This window comes from Chlorocebus sabaeus, chromosome 20 (genome assembly GCF_047675955.1).
Source record: "Chlorocebus sabaeus isolate Y175 chromosome 20, mChlSab1.0.hap1, whole genome shotgun sequence".
NCBI lineage: Eukaryota > Metazoa > Chordata > Mammalia > Primates > Cercopithecidae > Chlorocebus > Chlorocebus sabaeus.
Genome location: NC_132923.1, coordinates 85,664,271 through 85,688,277, shown reverse-complemented (window position 1 = coordinate 85,688,277; position 24,007 = coordinate 85,664,271). Strand labels below are relative to the sequence as shown.

The 24,007-nt window shown below is 39.9% G+C and overlaps 1 pseudogene; it reads right to left on the bottom strand.

Moving 5' to 3' along the window:
- Positions 1 to 24,007, bottom strand: part of LOC103224831 (cofilin-1 pseudogene) — a 54,920-nt pseudogene that overhangs the window by 1,590 nt on the left and 29,323 nt on the right.

Here is a 24,007-nt window from a genome sequence, read left to right as displayed (position 1 = left end):
GAACATTATATTTCTCTTCTAGCTATTTTGAAATACATAATACATTGTTGTTAACTATAGTCACTCTACTAGCAAACATTTTAACTTATTCCTTCTATCTGACTGTATGTTAGTAGCCATTAACCAACTTCTCTTCATCCCCCTCTCCACGATTCCCTTCCTACCCTCTGGTTACCACCATTCCACTCTCTACCTCTGTTAGATCCACTTTTTAAGCTCTCACATACGAGTGAGAACATAAAATGTTGTCTCTCTGTGCCTGGTTTATTTCACTTAACATAATGACTTCCAGTTCCATCCATGTTGCTGCAATGACAGGATTTTATTCTTTTTATTGCTGAATAATATTCCATTGTGTATATATACCACATTTTCTTATTTATTCATCCTTCGATTGACACCTAGGTTGATTCCATATCTTGGCTATTGTGAATAGTGCTAGTGCTGCAATAATCACAGGAGTGCAGGTAGTCCTCACTATACAGATTTCCTTATATATCCCTAGCAGTGGAATTGTTGGATCATATGGTAGTTCTGTCTTTAAGTTTTGGAGGAACCACCATTCTCTTTTTCATAGTGCTTGTACTACTTTACATTCGTACTACAGTCTACAGTAGTTCTCCTTTCTCTGCATTTTCACCAGCTTGTCTTATTTTTTGTCTTTTTTATAATAGCCATTCCAACTGTGGTGAGATAATATCTCATTGTGGTTGTGATTAGCATTTTCCTGATGATAAGTGATACTGAGCGTTTTTAAATATACCTGTTGGCCATTTGTATGTTTTGAGAAATGTCTTTTCAGGTTTTTAGCTCATTTTTTAATCACTTTTTTCTTTTACTGTTGAGTTGTTTGAGTTTCTTACATATTCTGGTTATTAATCCCTTGTTGGATTGATAGCTTACAAATGTTTTTTCACATTTTGTAGGTTGTCTTTTCACTTTTGATTGTTTCATTTACTGCAACAGAAGCTTTTTAGCTTAATGCAATCCCATTTGCCTATTTGTGCTTTTGTTGCCTGTGCTTTTGAGGTCTTACTCAAAAAAATCTTTGCTTAGACCAGCATCCTAGAGTGTTTCTCCAATGTTTTTGCCTATTAGTTTCATAGTTTCAGGTCTTACATTTAAGCCTTTAATCCAAGAGTCCCAACCCCCAGGCCATGAACCAGTACCGGTCAATGCAATCGCTATCAAAATCTCAATATCGCTTTTCACGAAAATAGAAAAAAAAAATTAATATGGAATCACAAAAGACCCCTAATAACCAAGGCAATCTTTTTTCTTTCTTTCTTTCTTTCTTTCTTTTTTTTCTTAAAACCGGGTCTCGCCGTCACCCAGGCTGGAGTGCAGTGGCACGATCCCAGTTCACTACAACCTTCACCTCCCTGGCTCAAATAATCCTCCTGCCTCAATTTACAGAGAAGCTGGGACCACAGGCATGTACCAGCAGACTGGCTAATTTTTGTATTTTTAGTAGAGATGGGGTTTCTCCATGTTGCCCAGGCTGGTCTCAAACTCCTGAGCCCAAGTGATCTACCCACCTTGGCCTCCTAAAGTGCTGGGATTACAAGTGTGTACCACTGTGCCTGGCCAACCAAGATAGTCTTTAGCAAAATGAACAAAGCTGGATGCATTACCTTGCTTTACCTCAAAATCTACCCTAAAACTATAACAATAAAAAAAAATGGTACTGGCATAAAAACAGACACATAAACAAATGGAACAGAATAGAGAAAGCTAATAAATAAACCCAGGCATATATGGTCAACTAGTTTTCAACAAGGGCACCAAGAAGACACCGTGCGGGAATGGATAGTTTCTTTAATAAATGATATTGGGAAAACTAGATATCCACATGCAAAAGAATAAAACTGAATCTTTATCTTACATCATATACAAAAATCAACTTAAAATGTATTAAAGATGTAAACATTAGACCTAAAATTTTAAAACTCCTAAAAGAAAACATAGAGGGAAAACTCCTTGACATTGTTCTCAGCAATGATTTTGTGGCTAGGTCACCATAGGCACAAGCAGCAAAAGTAAACAAGTGGGACTACAACAAACTTAAAAGCTTTTACACAGCAAAGGAAATAATCAGCCAAATTAAAAGGCAGCCTATGGATTGGGAGAAAATATTTGCAAACCATATATCAGATAAGGGGTTAATATCCAAAATATATAAGGAACTTACACAGTTCAATCGCCAAAAATAAAAAAAAAAGAATAATCTAATTTAAAAATGAGTAAAGGACTGGAATAGACTTTCCTCAAAGGAGACATAAAATGGCCAACGGGTATAAGAAAAGGTGCTCAACATCACTAATCATCAAGGAAATGCAAATTAAAACCACAATGAAATATCATCGTATGCTTGTTAGGATGACTTTTATCAAAAAGAGAAAAAGTAAGTGTTGGCTGAGGTACAGGGAAAGGGGAACCCTTGTATGCTGTTAGTGGGAATGCAGATTGGTGCAGCCAGGGTGAAAAACAGTATGGAGACTCCTTTAAAAACTGAAAATAGAACTATTATGTGATCCAGCGATGCCTCTTCTGGGTATATACCCAAAGGAAATGAAATCACTCCTAGTAAAAATATCTGCACCCCCATGTTCATTACAAACATTATTTATAATAACCAATATATGGAAACAACCAAAGTGCCCATTGACAAATGAAAGGGTAAAAAAATGAAACTGGACATATTACAACTGCTACCATAGAAATGCAAAAGATTATCCGAATCTACCACGAACACCTTTATGTGCACAAACTAGAAAATCTACAGAAGACGGATGTGTTCCTTGAAATATACAGAAATATACAACCCTCCTAGATTAAATGAGGAAGAAATAGAGACCCTGAACAGACCAATAACAAGCAGCAAGATTGAATCAGTAGTTTTTTAAAAATATTGCCTGCCAGCTGCAGTGCCTCACACCTGTAATCCCAGCACTTTGGGAGGCTGTGGCAGGTGGATCACAAAGTCAGGAGTTCAAGACCAGCCCAGCCAACATAGTGAAACCCTGTCTCTACTAAAAATACAAAAAAATTAGCCAGGTATAGTGGCAGGTACCTGTAATCCCAGCTACTTGGGAGGCTGAGGCAGGAGAATTGCTTGAACCCGGGAGGCAGAGGTTGCAATGAGCCGAGATCACACCACTGCACTCCAGTTCAAGTGACAGTGTGAGACTCTGTCTCAAAAAAAAAAAAAAATTGCCTACAACAAAAAAAATGTTCAGGACCAAATGGATTCACAGCTGAATTCTATCAGACATTCAAAGAAGAATTGACACCAATCCTACAAAAACTATTCCAAAGGATAAAGAGGAAATCCTCCCTAAATCATCCTATGAAGCCAGTATCACCCTAATACCAAAACCAGGAAAGGAAATAACAAAATAAGAAAACTACAGACCAATATCCCTGATGAACATAGATGCAGAAAATCATCAACAAAATACTAGCTAACAGAATCCAACAGCATATCAAAAAGATAATACATCATGATCAAGTGGGTTTTACACCAGTGATGCAGGGATTGTTCACTATATGCAAATCAATAAATGTGATATATCACATAAACATAATTAAAAACAAAAATCATATGATCATCTCAATAGATGCAGAAAAACTTCAATAAAATCCAACATCCTTTCATGATAAAAACCCTCGAAAAATTGGCATAGGGCAGGGCGCAGTGCCTCAGCCTGTAATCCCAGCACTTTGGGAAGCTGAGGCAGGCAGATCACAAGGTCAAGAGATCGAGACCATCCCGGTCAACATGGTGAAATCCCGTCTCTACTAAAAATACAAAAAATTAGCTGGGCGTGGTGGTGTGTGCCTGTAGTCCTAGCCACTCAGGAGGCTAAGGCAGGAGGATCACTTGAACCCGGGAGGCAGAGGTTGCAGTGAGCCGAGATCACACCACCACACTCCAGCCTGATGACAGAGTGAGACTCTGTCAAAAATATACTTATATATTGGCATAGAAGGGACATACCTCAAAGCAATAAAAGCCATCTATGACAGACCCACAGCCAACATCATACTGAATGGGGAAAAGTTAAAAGCATTCCCCTGAGAACTGGAACACAACAAGGATGCCCGCTTTCACCACTTCCATTCAACATAGTACTAGAAGTCCTAGCCAGAGCAATCAGACAATAGAAAGAAATAAAGGGCATCCAAATTGGAAAAGAGGAAGTCAAACCGTCACTATCTGCCAATGATATGATTGTATACCTAGATAACCTGGGTAGGGCATAGTGGCTCATGCCCATAATCCCAGCACTTTGGGAGGCTGAGGCGGGTGGATCACCTGAGGTCAGGAGGTCGAGACAAGCCTGGTCTACGTGGTGAAACCCCATCTCTACTGAAAATACAAAAACTTAGGCATGGTGGCATGCACCTGTAGTCCCAGCTACTTGGGAGACTGAGGCAGGAGGACAGCTTGAACCTGGAAAGCAAAGGTTGCAATGAGCCAAGATCATGCCACTGCACTCCAGCCTGGGCAACAGAGTAAGACTCCATCTCCTAAAACCAAACCAAAACAAAACAACAAAACAAAACAAAAACAACTCTGAAGACTCATCCAAAAAGCTTCTAGACCCAAGAAATGAAGTCAGTAAAGTCTCAGGATTCAAAATCAACATACAGGCCAGGTGTGGTGGCTCATGCCTGTAATCCCAGTACTTTGGGAGGTTGAGGCAGGCGGGTCACTTGCAGTCAGAAGTTCGAGACCAGTGGGCCAACATGGTAAAACCCCATCTCTACTAAAAATACAACAAAAGTAGCCAGGTGTGGTGGCAGGCACTTGTAATCCCAGCTACTTGGGAGACTGAGACAAGAGAATTGCTTGAACCCAGGAGGCAGAGGTTGCAGTGAGCAACAGGGTGAGACCCTGTCTCAAAAAAAAAATCAATGTACACAAATCAGTAACACTGCTATACACAAACAGCAACCAAGCTGAGAATCAGATCAAGAACTCAATCCCTTTTAAAACAGCTGAAAAAAAAATTAAAATACTTAGGAATATACTTAACCAAGGAGGTGAAAGATCTCTATAAAGAAAACTACAAAACACTGCTGAAAGAAACCATAGATTACACAAACAAATGGAAATACATCCCATGCTCATGGATGGATAGAATCAATATCGTGAAAATGACCATATGGCCCAAAGCAATTTACAGATTCAATGCAATTTTCATCAGAATACCATCATCATTCTTCACAGAACTAGAAAAAACAATCCTAAAATTCATATGGAACCAGGCTGGGCACAGTGGCTCATGCCTGTAATCCTAGCACTTTGTGAAGCCAAGGTAGGCAGATCACTTGACATCAGGAGTTTGAGACCAGCCTGGACAACTTGGTAAAATCCTGTCTCTACTAAAAATACAAAAATTAGCCAGGTGTGGTGGTGTAAGCCTGTAGTCCCAAATACTTGGGAGGATCAGGTGGGAGAATCACTTGAATCCAGGAGGCAGAGGTTGCAGTGAGCCAAGATTGAGACACTGCATTCCACCCTGGGTGACAGAGCAAGACTCCATCTCAAAAAAAAGAAAGAAAGACAGAAAAAAAATTCCCATGGAAACAAAAAAGAGCCCACGTAGCCAAAGCAAAACTAAGCAAAAAGAACAAATCTGGAAGCATTCATTATGTCACCCAGCTTCAAATTATACTACAAGGCTATAGTTAACAAAACAGCATGGTACTGGTACAAAAATAGGCATGTAGACCAGGGGAACAGAATTGAGAACCCAGAAATAAAGCCAAATATGTACAGCCAACTTATCTTTAACAAAACATACAAAAACATAAAGTGGGGAAAGGACACCCTATTCAATAAATGGTGCTGGGAATACTGGCAAGCCACACATAGAAGAATGAAACTGAATACATAAGTATATAATATGTATATTATATAGGAATATTAGGTATATTATGTAAGGAATATTATTCAGCTTTTAAAAAGGAGGAGAGCCTGCCATTTACCACAACATGGATGGATTTGGAGGACATTATGTCACGTGAAATAAGGCAGTTACAGAAAGAAAAATACTACATGATCTCACTTACATATGGAATATTAAACAAACAAATACATACAAACAAAGAGTAGAATGGCGGTTACCAGTGGCAGGGGTGGGTCATGGGAAGATGTATATCAAAGGGTACAGAGTTGCAGTTATGTGTGATGAATAAGTCTACAGATCTAATGTACAACATGAGGACTATAGTTAATAATATTGTATACTGGTAATTTGCCAAAAGAGTAGATTTTAAGTACTCTTACCATAATAAGAAAAAAAAGGAGAAAAGGTAAATGTATGTGATAACGAGTATATTAATTTGTTTGACTATGGTAATGCCTTCACTATGTATATGTAGATCAAGATAAGTACAGCAAAACATCATGTTGTACATTCTAAAAATATACAATAAAAAACAGCAAAATCATGCTTTTATCATACATGATACATGTATCATGTATTTTTTGTTTTGTTTTGGATCTCACTCTGTTGCCCAGGCTGGAGTGCAGTGGCACGATCTCAGCTCACTGCAACCTCTTCCTCCCGGATTCAAGTAATTCTCCTGCCTCAGCCTCCCAAGTAGCTGGGATTACAGGCATGGGCCACTATGCCTGGCTAATTTTTGGATTTTTAGTAGAGATGAGGTTTCACCATGTTGGCCAGGCTGGTCTCAAACTCCTGACCTCAGGTGATCTGCCCGCCTTGGCCTCCCAAAGTACTGGAATTACAGGTGTAAGCCACCATGCCTGGCCTCAGAACCTCTTTTATAACAAAAAAAAAAAGTATCAACTCTCTTGCTAAAAGAGGATATAAAGTCCCTTTATCTGTCTTTGGGTGATGTTTGTTTCTCACCTAGTGAGTCACAGATCTCTACATTCTGTTAACCTAAATAATGAGATGTTTGGTTAACCAGTATTAACAGATGTTAGATAGTAGGGAAATGACATAGGAGAAGAAAAGAAAAAGAATTGGTTAACATATATACAAATACATTCACTTCGAAGTAAGACTGAAATACCTACAGCTGCTGCCATCATTATTTCTGTAACTGGTCACATAGCTGAGACAGAAAGCAAAAAGTTCACTACTGGATTATTAGGAGTGACAGTGAGAGGAGTCACCCTTGTGTCTTGGGCCTGAGAATGCTGGCCATGAGACAGTCAGCACTGTATCTTGGTAGCTAAGCATGTACCACATCCTGGCAGACATTTCCTGGCCCCTGCAAAGTATTGCCAGCTAGCCGGCACTATAACTGGATCTTCAAAACTCGTTTTACTATTGTATTAGGCTGTTGCTTCAGGGCAATGGGAAACATGGTAAGACAAGTGAATCCTGTGAGCATTAACCCACTGACACACCTCATTTGATGTAAAGTAAAATTATTTTCTGGTCAGAAGCAATCCTTTCAAAATACCATGATGGTAATTGAAGGGCTCTGAAGTCCATGGAATGTGGTCTTGGAAGGCAAATCCACTTCCAAAGTATGGGTATATCCCAGTAGGAATAAAGATGCCTTTGCATGGTGGAAGCAGTCCAATATAATCAACCTGGCCGCAGGTGGCTGACTCAACTCCCCCACCCCCTCCACACCCTCAGGAAGTGGAGAACCAGTGTTGGTATCCGCTGTTGGCAGGTTGGGCACTCAGAAGTGGCTACAGTCATATCAGTTTTAGAGAGTGGAGGTTCACATTGCTAACCCATAAGTAATCGCCATCCCTTCCACCATGGCCATGTTGTTCAGGAGTCTATTGAGCAAGGACAAGGGTAATTGTTGAAAGAACGTAACCGACTTCATGGACTGGATCATCTTATCTACCTGACTATTAACGTCTTCTGATGTTCCGCATTGAGTAACTTCTAAATGGGGCTCAAATTTATCTTCACATTCTGTACCCAATCAGAGAAATTTATCTACATACATCTTCCTCAGATTTCTCATCATTGATTTTCTTTTTTTTGATTGATTGATTGATTGATTGATTGAGACAGAGTCTGACTCTGTCACCCAGGCTGGAGTACAATGGCACAATCTCAGCTCACTGCAACCTCCACCTCCCAGGTTCAAGCAATTCTCCTGCATCAGTCTTCCGAGTAGCTGGGATTATAGGCGCTCGCCACCATGCCCAGCTAACTTTTGTATTTTTAGTAGAGATAGGGTTTCGCCACATTGGTCAGGCTGGTCTCAAACTCCTGAACTCAGGTAATCTGCCTGCCTCGGCCTCCCAAAGTGCTGGGATTATAGGCATGAGCCACTGTGCCGTCACTGATTTTCTAATTGTACTTTTTACAAGTCTGCAACCCTCCAGCCAAACCATTAGCTATGCTAATTGGTAGAGATCTGTATCTCTGAATATTCATCCTTTCAGGCTATACCAAGTGCACTGCTCAAAGTTATACCTACTGAGAAGATTTTCTTTCACCAATGCCCATCAGGGCCATACCTTAGCAGGGCTGTGGTGTCCCAGCTATGACCTTTCAGAAGATGCTGGCATATCATACAGAATTATCTGTAAACGAAGCTCAAGTATTTTCTTCTTCAGTCAGCTGGTGACAAGAAACTACTTGATGACATTGATATGTGTTGAGAAAGAGAAGGTCATGTAATAGGACCAAGAGCCATGGATCTCTTAACCATTTCCTTGTGCAATTTGTTTGTGCCTTCAGAATATGCTCAAAACCAATTATGTCCCAATTCCAGTTATTGACTGAGTGCATATCTGCCTGCCTAACTTTATGTCTTGATGGATCAGACAACATTCACTTCATGGTAAACAGCTCAACTCATGTAGTAACTAGGTGACCATGGTCATATGTTAAGTTTCTAGTAGTTTAATAGCAAGCCATAAGGATAACAATTATTGGCAGAAGAGAACATAGCTTCACTTCAAATTCTATAGGCTCTGATTAACCTATAGTGGTCTGCAAAAGTCTCCATTATAGCATCCCTATTTGCTATAGACATTTCAAGTAGCATGGATATGCTGGGTCGTATGGCCCACGTGGCAGAACTACTGACACGGCAGCTTGGACCTGTTGCAAAGGGTTCTATTCTTCTGGGCCCCACACACAACTAGAAGAACTCTTTCAGATTACTCAGTAAATGAGTCAGAGTAGCACACTTAAAGAGGTATATGTTACCTCCCATATCCAAAGAGGCCCACTAAACATTGCGCCTCTTGGTGCCTAAAGAGGTGTATGTTGTCTGTAATATCCAAAGCAGCCCACTGAACATTGTGCCTCTTGGTGGTTGGAGGAGTCAGATGCAGCAACTGTTCTTTTACCTTGGAAGGGATATCTGAACTGAGGCAACAGTCCCTTGAATTTTGTGGTATTTATTTCCACCCTTTGGCACACATTATATTATTGACTTGTTTAGAGTAGCTAGTAATTCTTGCTCACCAGGTTCAGTCAGGATGATCTCAAAAATATGCTATGGTATCCTGTGCAGTAGAGGGGATCCAGGCCCATTTGGACTAGATTATAACATAACGGAGGGTTAGAGGGGTAATACAGCCCTGAGGTAGAACAGTGAAGGTGCAGTACTGATACTTCCGGGTGAAATAAAACTACTTCTTCTAGTCTATAGTAACAGGAAGAGAGAGAAAAGCATTTGCCAGTGGAGTAGCTGCATAACAGATGCAAAAGAATATGTTTCTTTGCTCCAGCAATGAAACAATGCCTGAAACAGTGGCTGTAGTTGGAGAACCACATGATTACATTTGCAGCAATCCACTTTCATTTTCTAAGATCTATTTTCTGCACAAGCCAAATAGGCAAGTTGAAAGAAGATGTGGCAAAAATCACCACCTCTGCATCCTTTAAGCAACATTAACCGCTACAATCTATGTGGTATTGCTTTTGGTTTACTATTGTGAAAGGGAAAACTATTCTAGTGGCTTCCATTTGGCATTTGCTACCACAATAACCCTCATTCCATGGGTCAGGGAATCTGTGTGGATAGTTTACCATTTGCTAAATATGTTTATCTCAAATATGCATTCTGGAACTGGAGTAATAACCATGGGCCCACCGAGATGAACCCAAACCAAAACTCCATTAATAACCTGACCTCCATAAGCCTCTATTTTGACTAGTAGACCACTGTGACATTTTAGGTCTCCAGGAATTATGTCAGTCCACAGTCATTATCTATTAATCCAGAAGACAGATCTAGTTTTTATTTCCCTTAGCCTAATATACTGTTGGTAATGGCTGCAAAGCTTTTGTGGAGAGCCTAGGAGAAAGACTTAGAGTGTAAATTTTCAACAGAGCAGCAGGGTCTTTCTTCAAAACCCATTCTTTATCTAAAGCGATCTGGGTCTGTGAACTGGCTCAAATCTGCGAAGTGGTTGAGAAGCCACAATTCTATATTGTAGTAGCTCAAGTCAGACATATTTGTCAGAGCTAGAGCTTTTCCTCTTATTCAAGTCAAGTACGTCTTTAAAGATTAAAGTCTGTCTCCACTGTGGTAGGCAACAGCTGAAGCGTCTGCTTGGCTCTTTCAGTCCCCAGCTGTTGTTTTCTCCAGATCCCTTGGATTTTCACCCATGCATGTACAGTTCAAAAGTGAGCCAAGGATTTGAGGGGCATTTATATTCAAATTTGGGGCTCTGATGTCCACATCTCCCTCCTTTCTAGGATGTTCTCCCTTCCTTAATTTCCAGGCACTCTTGCAGTTTGAAATTCCTTTTCTAACTCCTCAGGTCAATAAGACTCTGGCTTTCTGCTTTCAGATCTAGCCTCCAGGTACTACAGAAAGTCAGGAATATCCTAAGTGGGAAAGCCTATTAAACACGTATCTTACGTGACATATTATTGTTTCCTGCTTTCAAATGCCACATCTCCAGCTCCTGCTCTGTTTTAGTGGCCCTCCAGTTTATAATTGTTGTCTGCAGGAGAATTTATTCAGTATAGGCAATTATGACATTACCAGAATTTTCTACTTTTTTCAGTAGTTTTTCAATTATTTCTCAAGTACATTATTGAGGGTAACTGTCATATGTAATCAGCCTACTATCTTTTTTTTTTTAAGATGGAGTTTTGCTCTTGTTGCCCAGGCTAGAATGCAGTGGCACAATCTCGGCTCACCGCAACCTTCTCCTCCCAGGTTCAAATGATTCTCCTGCCTCAGCCTCCCGAGTAGCTGGGATTACAGGCGTGCACCACCACGCCTGATCAGCCTACTATCTTAAAAGCAATGTTCCAGTTTTATAGTCTCTAAAGGCCTCCTACCATTGATCAAACCAATATCTAAAAATTTTGCCCTTCTAGGTCCTAGCAAGCAAGAAGGGATGGTAAATTTTTCTAATGGCTGGATTTCAGGCAAGAGAAAATCTATGATGCCCTGTTCTTATTTCAATACTGATTGGCCTCACAGCAGATGTGGAAACTAAGAAAGAGAATTGAAAAGAATGACCTACCGCTATAATTTTATGATATGTCTTTAAGTTATAGTAGTTTACCTTAAAATGCTATCATAGTATATTTACATATATTTTGTATACAGTAATGCACCATATAATTTTTCAGTCAACAGTGGACCACATATATGACCATGGTCCCATAAGATTACAATGGAGCTGAAAAATTCCTGTTGCCTAGTGATGTTGTACCCGTCATAACATAGCAGCACAACATATTACCTTTTCTATGTTTAGATACATTTAGATACACCAATACTTACCATTGTGCTACAGTTTTGTACAGTATGCAGTACATTAACAGGCCTTATAGTTTTGTAACTTAGGAGTTATAGGTTATATGCTATATAGCCTAGGTATGTAGTAGGTTATACCATCTAGGTTCGTGTAAGTACACTCCATGATGTTTGCACAATGATGAAATCACCTAATGACACATTTCTCAAACCATATACCTGTTAAGCAATGCATGACTGTATCTAGTGCATATAGTATATTGTGTAAGTATCTTACAAGAGTATACATCATTTCCCCCCACCATTCTTTGTGCTTTGTTGTCATACATTTTACTGTTACTTTTGTTTAAAACACCACGCTACATGCTTATTGCATGTATTATTTTTACTTGAAATATCAAATTATTTTTTAAAAGAATAAAAGTGAGGGCCAGGCACAGTGGCTCATGCCTGTAATCCCAGCACTTCAGGAGGCTGAGGCAGGCAGATCACTTGAGGCCAGAAGTTCGAGATCAGCCTGGCCAACATAGTGAAATTCTGTTTCTACTAAAAATACAAAAAAAAAAAAAAAAAAGCTGGCTGTGGTGTTGCACGCCTGTAATCCTAGCTACTCAAGGGTCTGAGGCATGAGAATCGCTTGAATCTAAGAGGTAGAGGCTGCAGTGAGCCGAGATCACACCACTGCACTCCAGCCTTGGCAACAGAGTGAGACTGTGTTTCAAAAAGTAAATACATAAATAAACTTTTATTTTTTTTAAAGAATAAAAGTGAGGAAAAAGTATTTTCCATTTACCTGTATATTTATCATTTCCAGTGCACTGAATTTTTCACGTAGATTCTACTTTCCATCTTGTATCATTTTCTTTCTGCCTGAAGAATTTTCTTTAACATGGTACAGGTCTGCTGGTGATAAATTCTCTTAGCTTTTGTTTGTCTGAAAATAACCTTTATTTTGCCTTCAATTTTGAAAGGTATTTTCACTATGATAGAATTTTAGTTGATAGAGTTTTTCTATCAGTACATTAAAGATGTTGTTCCATTGAATTTTGCATAGTTTCTGATAAGAAGCATTTATTCTTATCTTTGTTCCTGTACATAATATGGCTGCTCTTTAAAAAGTCTCTTTTTTTTTTTTTTTACTGGTTTCTAGCATTTTGTTTATGATGTTCCTTCAAGCAGTTTTCTAATGTTTATTGTACTTGGATCTGTGAATATATAGTTCTCATCAAATTTAGAACACTTTGACTACTATTTCTGGAATTTTCCCCTCCTGTTTTCCCCCTTAAACTCCAATTACACATACATTAGATCAGTTTATTTTCATAAGTTACTGATGCTCTGTTCATGTGTTCTTTTTTTTTCTTGAAATGTATCATTTTACAATGTTTCACACAGACAAATTCAAGTTTGAAGATACCCTAAATTAAAATAGTATATATTTCTTTCTTTTTTTTTTTGAGACGGAGTCTCGCTCTATCGCCCAGGCTGTAGTGCAGTGGCGCAATCTCTGCTCACTGCAAGCTCCACCTCCCGGGTTCACGCCATTCTCCTGCTTCAGCCTCCCGAGTAGCTGGGACTACAGGCATATACCACCATGCCTAGCTAATTTTTTGTATTTTTAGTAGAGACGGGGTTTCACCATGTTAGCCAGGATGGCCTCCATTTCCTGACCTCGTCATCCGTCTGCCTTGGCCTCCTAGAGTGCTGGGATTACAGGTGTGAGCCAACGCGCCCAGCCAAAATAGTACATATTTCTTTAAAATTCACTATGTATTAGAACATGTGGGAAAAAGCAATAACAAAAATAAGAAAAAAAAATTTTTTTGATCATAATGTACTATTGAAGTATAAACAAGTTTTGCAAAGTACTGGTTATACAGGTTATAGAAAACACTTTCACAGGACCTGAAATCAGTTTAAGAAAAATGTCTGAGCCTTAAGCATTGAAGGCACTTGACTTTATACCAGCAACAGCACAATTACAAGAAATGCAGTGTCACAGATGATTCCACCTCTCTGAAGTACAAACGGGGTACATACACAGCAAGTAGAGTTCAGGAACCTTTATCTTTCAGCCACCCCATCTAAGAGCAGGATTTCGCCTGCCGATATAACCCAGATACATAGTCATATGCAGATACATACAATGAAGCCTCCAGAGCTTATCTGACTTAGACAGAGCTCACATAAGCACACAAACACAAACTGAAATCATAACAGTCTCTTGGACCACAGTGCAATCAAATTAGAATTTAAGATTAAGAAATTCACTCAGTTGCCTGGGTGTGGTGGCTCACACCTGTAATCCCAACACTTTGGGAGGCAGAGGCAGGTGGATCACCTGAGGTCAGGAGTTCAAGAACAGCTTGGCCAACATGGTGAAACCCCATCTCTACTAATAACACAAAAATTAGTGGGACATGGCACCACATGCCTGTAATCCCAGCTACTCGGGAGGCTGAGGCAGGAGTATCACTTGAATGCGGGAGGCAGAGGTTGCAGTGAACTGAGTTCATACCTGAGTGACAAGAGTGAAACTCTGTCTCCAAAAAAAAAAAAAAAAAAATCCTCAATGACTTTTGGGGTAAATAATGAAATTAAGGCAGAAATCAAAAAGTTCTTTGAAACTAATGAGAACAAAGATTCAATGTACCAGAGCCTCTGGGATGTAGCTAAAGCAGTGTTATGAGGACAATTTATAGCTTTAAATGGCCACATCAGAAAGCTAGAAAGATCTCAAGTTAACAACCTAACATCACACAAACACAAGAGGGTATTTCAAGACACACACTTGCAAGTACTCCTTCTACAGAAATAGCCAAAGTATTATAATATTCAGAATATGGAAGACTGACACACAGTATAAGGATTTTTTTTTTTTAGATGGAGTCTTGCTCTGTTGTCCAGGCTGGAGTGCAGTGGTGCAATCTTGGCTCACTGCAACCTCCACCTCCCAGGTTCAAGTGATTCTCCTGCCTCAGCCTCCCAAGTAGCTGGGACTACAGGCGCCCACGACCACACCTGGCTAATTTGTTGTATTTTTAGTGGAGATGGGGTTTCACCATGTTAGCCAGGATGGTCTCCATCTCCTGACCTCATGATCTGCCTACCTCGGCTTCCCAAAGTGCTGGGATTACAGGTGTGAGCCACCACACCCAGCCAGTGTGAGGATTTTTTAGAGGAAAAAAAACAAAAGACTTGACAATATGGTAACTACATAACAGATATGGCAATCTACAGGACAAAAAGCATTTCATAAAACATTGTTCATACAACGCTCTTCATGGAAAACAGTAAAACACCTTTTAGCAGAGTGCGTGTTAACTCTTTTAGTAAGATTATCTGTAATGAGGTTTGAAAGTAAATCACTTAGTAGACAAAGTAAACCATTGCAGAACCAGGAAATAGCACCCATCACTGCTGCTTTAGTCGTAACTACAGAAAGCTGAAAGTCAATGTAACAATTTTTTAAAAGGCAAAGAAACATTTCCCTTTGAATTCAGTCCTAAGATAAAAACATGAATATTTTATAATTAATTTCAAAATAAGTATCTTTCAAGTGTATTTGAAACATTTTTCCCTAAGAGGCAAATTCAACATTATGAAAACACACATTTTGCCAAGGAGTTACTGAGAAATGTCAATCCTTCAATTACACAGAGAAAATGACACATGGATGTTGTCTCTGAATCCCACAGCCACTTCCGTGTTCACTGCTTCTGCTTTACATTCTGCATCAGTCTCTTAAAGCAGAGATAGAAGTATGATGCTCATTCCTAGAATGTTAACAGCAAATCAAAAGAAAAACCCAGTAAAGGATGGCAGGTGTAATAAAAACAGTTTCTAAGGAAGCAAAAACAAAAATTAGGTAAAGTTTTATAAATAATTCTATAAAAAGACTTAAATATAAAAAACTCACTAAAAATCCTTAAAGCCTAATGGATTATTGCAATGTCAAGTTAGCTTAGGTCTACAGATACGTTGCTAGAAACAAAACTAATGGCGGCATGTGAGAATATGTTTCAAATAAATTTCTGCCTTTCATGATGTTATTTTTTTCCTTAGAAGCCATAGGTAACTTTGAACTTAAATTATTCACTAAAATCAGAAAACCAAAACAATGGTATAAGAAAAAGACCAACAGTGTCATTAAGAAACTTGAATCTCCTCTTTTTGCTTTAGCATCTAAATAGTAGTTACCTAAATTTACACATAACAAGCACTGGAAGTGGTGATTGTCTAAACAGCCTGATTATCCATGGCCTCAAAAGGAGATCTGGTATTTTTGTGATTTGGTTCTCATTAAATTCTTATACCAAGTAAAATGCCAGTTCCTGTGGCCTACATTTTAAGATAGATAGATGATTGATAGATAGATAGATAGATAGATAGATAGATAGATAGATAGATAGACAGACAGACGTTTATATAAACATGCTTATTTCTGAGAGCAACCTTACTTGGACTTATGAAGTGTATTTGCGATAGTTGTTCTAAAATCTGTGTCTGCTAATACCATCATCTCTGTTATTTCTGTGTTTCTTTTGATTGATTTTTTTCCTGGTTAAAGGTCATATTTTTCTGCTTCTCCATTTGCCTGGTAATTTCTTATTTGATACTAGACATTGTGGAATATTTTGGTTTTTTGTTTTCTTGAGACAGGGTCTCACTCTATCACCCAGGCTGGAATACAGTGGTGCCATCTTGGTTCACTACAACCTCTGCCTCCCAGGTTGAAGTGGTTCTTGTGCCTCAGCCACCCAAGTAGCTGGGATTACAGGTGTGGGCCACCACCCCCAGCTCATGTTTGTATTTTTAGTAGAGATGGGGTTTTGCTATGTTGGCCAGGCTGGTCTTGAACTCCTGGCCTCAAGCGGTTCACATGCCCCAGCCCCCCCAAAGTGCTGGATTACAGGCATGAGCCACTGCGCCTGGCCGACAATGTGGTTTTTACGTTGTTGAGTGAATTTGCTTATAACGACAACAACAAAAATTCATCATTGGTGGATTTTTAAAAATTATTTAAATAATGTTGGACTTTGTCATACATGTAAAGGACATAGAATCAGGGTGATCCTTTTGAGTCTTACTTTTAAGATTTGTTAGATTGGGGCTGGGTGCGATAGCTCACGAATGTAATCCCAGCACTTTGGGAGGCCAAGGTAGAAGAATCACTTGAGGTCAGGAGTTCAACAGCAGCCTAACCAACATGGTAAAACCCCTTCTCTACTAAATATGCAAAAATTAGTCAGGTGTGGTAGCGCACACCTGTAATCCCAGCCACTCGGGAGGTTGAGGCAGGAGAATCGCTTGAACCCCAGAGGAGGAGGTTGCAGTGAGCCAGGATAGCGCCACTGCACTCCAGCCTGGGCAACAGAGAAAAAAAAAAATTATTAGATTGGGTCCAGATCAGCCTTTAATCTAAGCAAAATTTAGCTCCACTACTAAGGTGTTCTGCTTCTGAAGACTCTATCTGATCCCCTGTATATTATTTTGTCTTCCCACTCTGGCTTTGCACACAAAATATTCCCAGCCCTGGGTAAGCGATGGGAATTGTTTGGCCTGCTGCTTTCTAATATTTAGCTTCAGATAATCTCCTCATATATGTGCACAGATCAGTCCTCAGCCAAAGATTCAGGGAGAATCCTCTGCAGCTCTTCAAAGCTCTTTCTTCTTGCAGTTCCCTCCTCTTTGACACTCTGCCTCACCAGTACCGGCTAACTTAGCCTCCCCAAACTCCAGTGATTGTCTCCTCAACTCAACAAGACCACCAGACCCTTTAAATTCCTCTTTCCTTATCTGCAGTGTGGAAACTTCCTCCAGTCAGTTAAGTTGGGAACTCAAGGGTTCACTTCATTTATTTCCCATATCTTAGGGTTGATAGTTCTGCAATGTCTGTTACCCAACGTCCAGAAACATCGCTTCATAATTTTGTCTGGGTTTCTAATTAAGTAGAATAGTCCCTGTTATTACACAATGACTGGAAGTGGAAGTTCCTCCTACCTCTGGTTTTGCATTCCTCAAATCTATCGTTTTCTTTATAAGGTCAGAGTGATATTTCATAAATGCAAATCTAATATTGCCATTTCTCACTTAAACCTCCTCAATTGCTTCCACCTAAGACTAAACCCATTCTTAAATTCTAGGTTTCATTCATCCTAAGGGTTTTTGGAATTCACCAAGCTGTTTCATGCACCTATACCTATTTTACTTTCTGCCTTTTTATCCTGTGAAAGACAGCTCTCTGTTCCTTTGTGAAGATTTCTGTGACTACTCCCTGCATTCAGGCAGTAAATTCCTTCCTCTTCTGGACCTGCATTTTACCTTATGCTTAATTCTGTGTTCATCATACAGTATTATAATTATTTGCATATCTATCCCCTCTCCTGTTTTATGAGCTCCTTAAAAGTAAGGCTTGCATCTTTTTAATGTTTCTATCCCCAGAATTTAGCACAATTCATAGCACATGGTAGATATATGAATTCAAAATTCCTTTGAATTTTCAGAGTTCATTTGAGAATTCAGTTAGTTCAACCATCTCTACCTCCAAAATATATCCAGATTTGTTCTCTTCTATCTCATCTCTGTTACCCTAATTCAAGTCATTATTTTATCTTGCCTAGATTACTATAAGTCTTATAAGTATCTCCCTGCTTTTTCTACAACAATTCATTCTCTATGCAATGGCCAAATTAATCTTTTGAAACATAAATCAGATTACCACAGTCTCCTCAAAACCTTCCAATGCCTCCCTGTTGTACTAAAATTCCAGGCTAGGAGCCATGGCTCACGCCTGCAATCCCAAAACTTTGGGAGGCCAAAGTGGGGGGATTGCTTGAGGCCAGAAGTTCAAGATCATCCTGAGCCACATAGTGAAACCCCATCTATACAAAACATAAAAAAATTAGTCGGGTATGGTTGCCTGCTCCTATAGTCCCAGCTACTCAGGAGGCTGAGGCAGGAGATCCCTTGAACCTAAGGGGTCAAGGCTGCAGTAAGCTATGATTGTGCCACTGCACTCTAGCCTGGGAGACAGAGCAAGACCCTATCTGTCAAAATAAATAAGTAAATAAATTTCAAATTCTTCATTATATCCTGTACAGTTTTGTATGCAGCAAGTCTTTCCTGCCTCACTAATTTCATTTCAAACCCTTCTCCCCAGTAACTCAATACATTCCAGCCACACTGGCTGTTACGGTTTTTTGTTTGTTTATTTGTTTGTTTTTAAGACAGAATTTTGCTCTTGTTGCCCAGGCTGGAGTCCAATGGCACAATCTCAGCTCACCACAACCTCCGCCTCCCAGGTTCAAGCAATTCTCCTGCCTCAGCCTCCCCAGTAGCTGGGATTACAGGCATGCATCACTACGCCTGGCTAATTTTGCATTTTTAGTGAGACGGGGGTTTCTCCATGTTGATCAGACTGGTCTCAAACTCCTGACCTCATGTGATCCTCCCACCTTGGCCTCTCAAAGTGCTGGGATTACAGGCATGAGCCACCGCACCCAGCTGGCTGTTACGTTTCTTGAACATACCACACTTAATTCCATCTTAAGTCTTTGTATTTCTTCCTTCTGACTGTAAGGGTCTATTTCCAAATTTGGGCATGGCTGACTCTTAAATATTCTTCAGATTTCATCTCAAATATCACTTCCTTAGAAGGGCCTTAGCTGGCCTACATGTAGAGTAAAACCCCAGAAGGGGAAAAAGAACCCTGTAGTGTGGTATAGAATTGGAATTAGAGGTGTAATTATATATGTATGTATGTATGTATATGCATAGTGTGTGTGTTAATTTAGACTGATACCTCGCACATCATATATTCATACCATATATATTTATATTGACAACTCATCCCAGTAGCAATGAACACAGTTAATGCCCAGATCTTGGTATCTAAAAACTATTCCCCACTCAAAGGAACAACACTCCTTGGAAAAATGGCTGATTTCAGGGCCAGGGCAAAGAAAATATGAAGAGATTCTGGAACATTTTCTTGTACCTAAAGTAAAGCACTGCTTATAAATTGATGACACCATGCCAAGAGGACATCTAAGCCAGCTTGAAGGGGCTTCCCTGGTCAAATTAGGGAATATTTGAAATTAAAATGAATGATGACTATGTATGTTATATGTAATGTAACAGATTATAATATATTGAATAAAAAATAATCCAGTCAAGTGTGGTGGCTCATGCATGTAATCCTAACACTTTGGGAGGCTGAGGCAGGAGGATCACTTGAGTCCGGGAGTTCAAGGCTGCAGTGAGCTACGACTGAGCCACTGTGCGGTGACACAGTGAGACCCTGACTCAAAAAAACAGCAAAAAAAAATGAGTCCATACTGATAGCAACCATCACCACGAACAGCTTTAGAACATTTTCATCACTACAAAAAGAAATCTCATACCCATTAGAAATCACTCCCCATTTCTCCCCCAGTCTCTGCAACCATCAGTCCCAGACAACCACTAAAGTACTTTCTGTCTCTCTAGATTTATGTATTCTGGATATCCCATATATATGGAATTACACAATATGTGGTCTTCCGGGGCTGACTTTCTTCACTTAGGTTGTTTTCAAGGTTCATCCATGTTACAGCATGTATCAGGACTTCATTCCTTTTTATTGCTGAATGAATATTCCATTGTACAAACATACCAAATTCTGCTTATCCATTCATCAGCTGATGAACATTAGGGTTGAGACTAAGTTTTAATGTAAGGTAAGTTGTTAATGATACTGACACAAGATAGCAAACTAAGTTACCTGTGTAATATATTCTGAGATGTTACTGACTCTGAAGAGAGTCAGAGAAGAGAAAAGGTGGAAAATAGGCTGAATATGTAAAAGTATTCATCTCGGCCAAAGCTACAGCCCAGTTATTTAAACTATAGAGTTAGGCTTTAGCAATGCCATCATGAGCCATGTTGAAATCTAAGATAAAAGGGAAAATATACATGTTTTCATGTATTTTTAGTGGTTAATTTTTTTCATAAGTAAATCATGAGTATTTTCAATATTAAAATATTTTTAAAATACTAATGAATTTGTTTCCATTAAAACCAGAAAAGTAGGCCAGGCGTGGTAGCTCACTCCTGTAATCCAAGCACTTTGGGAGGCTGAAGCAGGAGGATCACTTGAGCCCAGGAGATTGAAGTCAGCCTGGGCAGCATAGTGAGACCATGTCTCTACAAAAAAATAGAAAAAAATTAGCTGGTGGTACACACGTTTAGTCCCAGCTACTCAGGAAGCCAAAGTGGAAGGATAGCTTGAGCCCAGGAGGTCGAGGCTGCAGTGAGCCATGATCATGCCACTGCACTCCAGTCTGGGCAAAGAGCAAGACCCTATCTCAAGAAAACAAAAACACAGAACTGGGGCATTGGCTCATGCCTGTAATCCCAGCACTTTGGGAGACCGAGGTGGGTGGATCACCTGAGATCAGGAGTTCAAGACCAGTCTGGCCAACGTAGTGAAACCCCGTCTCTACTGAAAATACAAAAATTAGCCGGGCGTGGTGGCGGGCGCCTGTAATCCCAGATACTCAGGAGACTGAGGTAAGAGAATTGCTTGAACTCAGGAAGCAGAGGTTGCAGTGAGCCGAGACCACACCACTGCACTCCGGCCTGGGCAATAGAGTGAGATTCCATCTCAGAAAAACAAAAATAATCAAAAAACAAAACAGAAACCCCAAAAAGTAAAGTTATACTAAACTCTGGTCTGTGTATACACAAAATATTTAAACCTGAAATAATGTGAGCTTTGAAACACCTACTTTTCAGTATTTTTCAACCACTGTAATGTTCTGATAAGTAAATAACCAGCATATAGGAGCTTCATAAAATTAGTTAAGGAGTCTTCTCTATTGCTCAGGAATAGCAAGGTTATCTGTACCTTAGAAGATGTGCTAAAACTGACCTGGTACATTTTTGTGAGTAAACTTTTTAAATTACTGATGCTTTTTGTTTGTTTGTCTTTTGTTTGTTTGTTTGTTTGTTTTTTGAGATGGGGTCATGCTTATGTTGCTCAGGCTGGTCTCAAACTCCTGGGCTCAATCAGTCCTCTCACCTCAGTTTCGCAAGTAGCTGAGATTAGAGATGTGAGCCACAGCAACTAGCTTGATCCTTTTTTTTTTTTTTTTTTAAGACAGGATCTCACTCTTTCACCCAGGATGGAGTACAGTCACGTGATTGTGGCTCACTGCAGCCTTGACCTCCTGCACTCAAGTGATACTCTCACCTCAGCCTCCTGTGTACTGGGACTACAGGTTCACACCACCATGCCTGACTAATTTTTTTTTATACAGATGGGTCTTGCTATGTTGACCAAACTGGTCTCAGTCTCCCAAAGTGCTGGGATTATAGGCGTGAGCCACTGAACTCGGCTCAATTCAATTTGTTATCAGTATGGTATTAGCCAGGTTTCCAATCTCTTCTTGAGTTAATCCTGTTGATTTATACTTTTCTAAGTAATTACCTTTTTTCATGTAAGCTTTCAAATTTACTGGCATAAGGTTATAGTTACTCACTTAAGATTTTTCATCTCAGCTGGGCCTAGTGGCTCATGCTGGTAATCCCAATATTTTGGGAGGCCAAGGTGGGCAGATCACCTGAGGTCAGGAGTTCAAGACCAGTCTGGCTAACATGGTGAAACTCCCTCTCTACTAAAACTACAAAAATTAGCCAGGCATGGTGACTGGTGCCTGTAATCCCAGCTACTCGGGAGGCTGAGGCAGGAGAATCGCTTGAACCCGGGAGGCAGAGGTTGCAGTGAGCCGAGATCACACCACTGCACTCCAGCCTGGGCAACAAAAGTGAGACTCCATCTCAAAAAAGATTTTTCATCTCTACTATACAGTTATTTGTTGCTCATTTTTAATTCTTATATTATTTATTTGTGCCTTTGCTTCTTTTCCCTAAAACGATGTTACCAGGATTTATTTCACTATCTTTTTTCATAGAGCCAGCTTTCAGTTTGCTGAGGCCCTTAAATGTTTGCTTCCCGCTGCAGGACATTGTTCTAGGCAAAGATTTTATGGCTAAGATCCCAAAAGCACAAGCAGCAAAAACAAAAATAGACAAATGGGACTATATTAAACTAGAAACCTTCTGCATAGCAAAGGAAACAATCAACAGGGTGAGCAGATAAACTGTTGAATAGGGGAAAACAGTTTCAAAACTATTAATATCCAGAATATGCAAGGAACCCAAACAACTCAACAGTAAAAACAAACAAACCAACCCCATAAATAATTCCGTTAAAAAGTAGGCAAAGGATCTGAATAGATATTTCTCCAAGGAGGACATATAAATGGCAAACAGGTATATGAAAAAATGCTCAACACCACTGATCATCAGAGAAATTCAAATCAAAATCACAATGAGACATTATCTTACCCTAGTTAGAATGACTATTACCAAAAAGACAAAAAATAACAGATGCTGGTAGGACACTGAGAAATGAAAATACCTATACACTGTTGGTGGGAATGTAAATTAGTATAGCCATTTTGGAAAAAAATTACGGAGATTTCTCAAAAAAACAGAAATAGAGCTACCATATGACCCAGCAATCCCACTACTGGGTATTTAATCAAAGGAAAGGAAATCAGTACGTTACAGAGATACTTGCACCCACATGTTTATTCCAGCACTATTCACAATAGCTAAGATATGGAATGTCCAATCTAAATATATCCACCATGGGCCGGGTGCAGTGGCTCACCTCTGTAACACCAGCACTTTGGGAGGCCGAGGTGGGTGGATCACCTGAGGTCAGGAGTTTGAGACCAGCCTGGCCAACATGGTGAAACCATGTCTCTACTAAAAATGCTAAAAAAAAAAAAATTAGCTGGGCATGGTGGCAGGCGTCTGTAATCCCAGCTACTGGGGAGGATGAGGCAGGAGAATGGCTTGAATCCGGGAGGCGGAGGTTGCAGTGAGCCAAGATCGTGCCACTATACTCCAGCCTGGGCGACAGAGCAAGACTCTCAAAAACAAAAACCATCATGAATAAATACATAATGGAATACTATTCGTTCATACAAAATAATGAAATAGGGCCAGGCGCAGTGGCTCACACCTGTAATCCCAGCACTTTGGGAGGCTGAGGTGAGTGGATCACCTGAGGTCAGAAGTTCGAGACCAGCCTGGCCAACATGGCGAAACCTCGTCTCGACTAAAAATGCAAAAATTAGCCAGGTGTGGTGGTATATGACTATAGTCCTAGCTACTCAGGAGGCTGAGGTGGGAGAATTGCTTGAACTTAGGAGGCAGAGGCTGCAGTAAGCCAAGATTGTGCCACTGCACTCCAGCTTGGGCA